This window comes from Triticum aestivum, chromosome 6B (genome assembly GCF_018294505.1).
Source record: "Triticum aestivum cultivar Chinese Spring chromosome 6B, IWGSC CS RefSeq v2.1, whole genome shotgun sequence".
Lineage (NCBI taxonomy): Eukaryota > Viridiplantae > Streptophyta > Magnoliopsida > Poales > Poaceae > Triticum > Triticum aestivum.
In genome coordinates this window covers 369,161,501-369,166,429 of record NC_057810.1, presented here as the reverse complement: position 1 = coordinate 369,166,429, position 4,929 = coordinate 369,161,501, and positions in this window count along the sequence as shown.

The window sequence follows — 4,929 nt, the reverse complement described above, 5'->3', positions numbered from 1 at the left end:
AACAGGGGCTATATAGTCACTTTGCGGTATGCTGGCGGACGGCAAAGAGCTTTGCCGTCTGCTGGCTGACGGCAAAGAGCTTTGCCGTCAGCCAGTAGACGGCAAAGCTGCCATGTGGCAGCTACCTATGCAACATGGCAATTAGGGGCTGGCCTATTTGGCAGATTTGGTGTCACCCAGCAGACGGCCAAGGCCTTTGCATCTTTGTCGTCTGCTGGCTGATGGCAAAGCACGCCATTAACCACTTAACGGACATCAACTACCACGTGTGTCGTCCAATCTCTTTGCCGTCAGCCAGCGGACAACAAAGCCTTTTTCATCCTTGCCATCTGCCAGGTGATGGCAAAGAGGCCTTTGTCGTAGCCTATTCAGCCAGACCTGTTGCCGTCTACTGGCTAACGACAAAGTTCTTTTTCGTCCGCCATGTGTGCCTTTGCCGTCAGCCGTGGCAGATGACAAAGTTCTTGATTCATATAGTGATCATTGACCTTATTTGCTCCAGAAAGATAAACCTCTTCGATAATATAAGGTCCTTCCCATTTGGAAAGAAGTGTTCCTGCAAAAAATCTAAAACAAGAGTTGTAAAAAAGAACATGTTCACCCACTTTGAATTCCCACTTTTGGATTCTTTTGTCATGCCATCTTTTAATTTTTCTTTGAATAGTTTAGCATTTTTAGAAACTTGGGTTCACCATTCATCAAGGAGTGAATATCAAATAACCTCTTTTCACTAGCAAGCTTGAAATCATAATTGAGTTCTTTAATTGCCCAATATGCTTTATGTTCAAACCTAGACAAGTTATAAGCTACGGGAAACATTTATTGCAGCTAGTTGGTCATCAGGAAAGCGATCATGAATAGGTTGTGGGTCATCGAGAATATTTCCTAACCTAGACAAGTTATAAGCTACGGGATTCTCAGCTCCTTTCCTATCAGTAATATGTAAATCAAATTCTTGTAGCAAGAGAACCCACCTAATGACTGTAGGTTTAGCATCTTTCTTTTCCATAAGATGTTTTATAGCAGCGTGATCAGTGTGAACAATTACTTTGGAATCAACAATGTAAGATCTGCATTTGTCACAAGCAAAAACAACTTCTAAAAATTCTTTCTTAGTAGTAGCATAATTTCTTTGGGCACTGTCTAGAGTTTTGCTGGCATAATCAATAACATTCAATTTCTTATCAACTCTTTGTCCTAAAACATCCCCAACAACATAATCACTAGCATCACACATAATTTCAAAAGGCAAGTTCCAATCAGGTAGTTGAACAATAGGTGCAGAGTTAAGGCTTTCTTAAGTGTTTCAAAGGCTTCTACACAATCATCATAAAAAATGGAACATCTTGTGTAAAATATTTGTAAGAGGCCTAGAGATTTTAGATAAGTCTTTAATAAACCTCCTATACAAACCAACATGACCAAGGAAACTACGAATACCTTAAATATCTTCAGGACAAGGCATTTTCTCAATTGCATCACCCTTAGCTTTATCCACTTCAATACCTTGTTCAGAAATTTTATGCCCCAAGACAATTCCTTCATTAACCATAAAGTGGCACTTCTCCTAAATCAAGACAAGGTTAGTTTGTTCACATCTCTGCAAAACTCGTTCAAGGTTGCTTAAGAAATCATGAAAAGAGGTTCCATAAACGGAAAAATCATCCATGAAAACCTCAACAATCTTTTCACAAAAAATCAAAAAATTATGGCAGTCATACATCTTTGAAAGGTAGTAGGTGCATCATAAATCAAAAGGCATACATCTATAAGCATAAGTTCCAAAAGGGCAAGTAAAGCTGGTTTTCTCTTGATCAAGTAATAAAATAGGTATTTGAGAAAAACCAGAATATCCCTCAAGAAAACAAAAGTGTGTGTGATTAGATAATATTTCTAGCATTTGATTAATAAAAGGCGGAGGGTAATGATCTTTTCCAGTAGCTTTATTTAATTTTCTAAAATCAACTACCATTCTATAGCCAGTAACAGTTCTTTGTAGAATAAGTTCATATTTATCATTAGGTACAACATTAATACCTCCTTATTTAGGGACACAATGAACATTACTTACCCATCTAATATCAGCTATAGGATAGATTATACCTGCTTCTAGAAGTTTTAGTATTTCAGTTCTTACCACTTATTTCATCGTAGGATTCAAACATCGTTGGTGATCAACAACAGGTTTAGCATCAGGTTCCATATTAATTTTGTGCTACATAGAGTGGGACTAATGCCCTTAAGATCATCAAGAGTATATCCAATAGCAGCTCGGTGCTTCTTAAGAATTTTCAATAATCTCTCTTCTTCATGTTCTGAAAGGTTAGCACTAATAATAACATGATATATTTTTTTCTCATCGAGATAAGCATACTTCAAAGTGTCTGGCAATTGTTTTAATTCAAAAATAGTGTCACCTTTAGGTGGAGGAGGGCATCCTAGAGTTTCAATAGGAAGATTGTGTTTAAGCAGAGGTTGTTGTTCAAAGAAAATTTTATCTATTACATTTATTTCATGCATGTGCATGTCATTTTCATGGTCTGGCAAATATTTTTCTATGGATCAGTAGGAGGCACAAGAATAGAAGCAAGACCAATTATTTCATCCTTACTAGGAAATTATTTCTTATGAGGTTGTCTACTAAACTTGGAGAAATTAAAATCATGAGACTCATCACCAAAGCTAACACATACGGTTTCTTTCTCATAATCGTTTTTAGCATTAATGGTGTTCAAGAAAGGTCTGCCAAAAATAATGGGACAAAATTCATCTTGTGGGGAGCCAAGAACTAGAAAATCAGTAAGATATTTTACTCTCCCAGACAATACTTCAACATATTTAACAATCCCAAGTGGTGTGATGGTGTTTCTGTTAGCAAGTTTAATAGTAACATCTATGTCTTCTATTTCAGTGGGTGCAATGTCATCCATAATTTTTTGATATAAGGTAAAAGGGATAGCACTCACACTAGCACCCACATCACATAAAACATGATAACATTGATCTCCTATTTTATTTCAGACAACAGGCATCCCAACAACAGGTCTATGTTTATCTGTTTCATCGGGTTTAGCAATTATAGAAGCTTCATCCACTACTGCAGGATGCTGCTAACGCGACACTACGATCAGAGACCCTTCGACGAAACTGTGTGCGATGCAATAATCACAAATAGTGGTGTAAAAAACCATCAAAAAAGGTGCAAAATGTTTGCGATGATGGATGCATCAAACACGGTTCAGATTTTGGTTCCGTGTGCAATGCAGGGCACAATGAACATCTAGTGCCACCCCTAGTTGGTTTTGGAGTATTGACGACAAAGTTGGTTGAGGGACTAATGCGTTTATGAGAATTGCAGGATAACGCAGGTAGTGTCCCTCATTGATTCGGTTTACCTACCGGAGATGACCCCTAAAAATGTATGAAGACATTGAAAACAATGGTGGTATGTGAAGATATTCATATTGAAGACTATGACATGAGAAGACATTGCGTGAAGAGTATGGAGCGTGAAGACTGTGTGGATTCGTTGTTTCCTTTTCTTCTTTGTTGAGTCATAGGAGCCACCGTACTGTTAAGTGGGGTCCAAGTGAACTAAGTCAGAGTGACTGAAGTGAGGCTCAACCCAAATCCTATGTCTTCGAGCAAAGACAATGAGAGCAAATCTTATCCAGAGCTGGATGAGTCAGCTTTGCTTGTAGCCCAAGTAAAGTTGCCGTGTGTGTTTGAAATCTGACCGTTGGAACACGTGTCAGTTCCTTAGTGACGCAGGGTCATTTCGGACATATCAGGTCGGGTTGCCCAGTGGCTATAAATAGCCCACCCCCTACAGCATAAATTGGTGGATGCTTCGAGTTTGTGCACGGCTTTTGTCGTTTGAGAGCAACCCACCTCGAAGCCTTTGAGAGAGAGAAATCCTTGCGAGGACCAAGCCCAAACACCCAGAGCCAAAGAGTGTTAGGCATCACTGAAGTCTTTCTGTCTGTGTGACCTGAAGACTTATTACACTTGAGGACTGTGAATCCTCCAGCCGGTTAGGCGTCGTGTTCTGAGCATCCAAGAGTCATTGTGGATTACCGGTGAACAAAGTCTATGAAGGTTTGGAAGTCTACCTTGAAGACTTACCAGAGTGATTGGGTCAGGACTGGGTGTCCTTAGCTCAAGGGGAATAAGGTGAAGACACGGTCTTCTGAGTTAATCTCAGCCTCCCTAACCAGACGTACAGTTGTCACAGCAACTGGAACTGGTCCAACAAATCCTGTGTCTTCAACGAGCGACTGGTTCTATCCTTTCCCATCCTTATATTGAGTTTGTCTTCGTGAAGTCATTGCCTATCTGACATACCTTTTTGACTTCATTGCTTGACTACTATCGTTGATTGGCTTCATACTATCTTCCATCCTGATCCTTACTACTTAGCTGCTATTAGTCCTGTGCTTTCACATCATTGCATACTTGACTATGGTTTGCTTATAGTAGTTTATCTTCCGCTGCATATCAATTAAGACATTTCGATTGTTAGTCTTCGAAACTTCCATGTTTTGAAGACTTTCATAAAAATCGCCTATTCACCCCCCCTCTAGTCGATACTAGCACTTTCAATTGGTATCAGAGCAAGGTACTCCCTTGTTCTGTGTGATTCGGTTTAACCACCTGCAGTTTTAGCTATGTCAACGGCAGGGATAATCAAAGTCTCCGCTGCTTGCCCCGTGTTCGATGGAACTGAATATCCCTACTGGAAGAATAAGATGCGTATGCATCTTAAAGCCATTGATGTCGACCTCTGGTATGTCGTCAAGAACGGCATTCCCAAAACTGGTGAAGGTGTCACCCCTACTGATGTCAAGAAGTTCATTGAACTGTACTCTACTGTAAAGAACATCATCTGTGGTCATCTAACCAAAAAACAGTATGGCCGTGTGAAGTGTC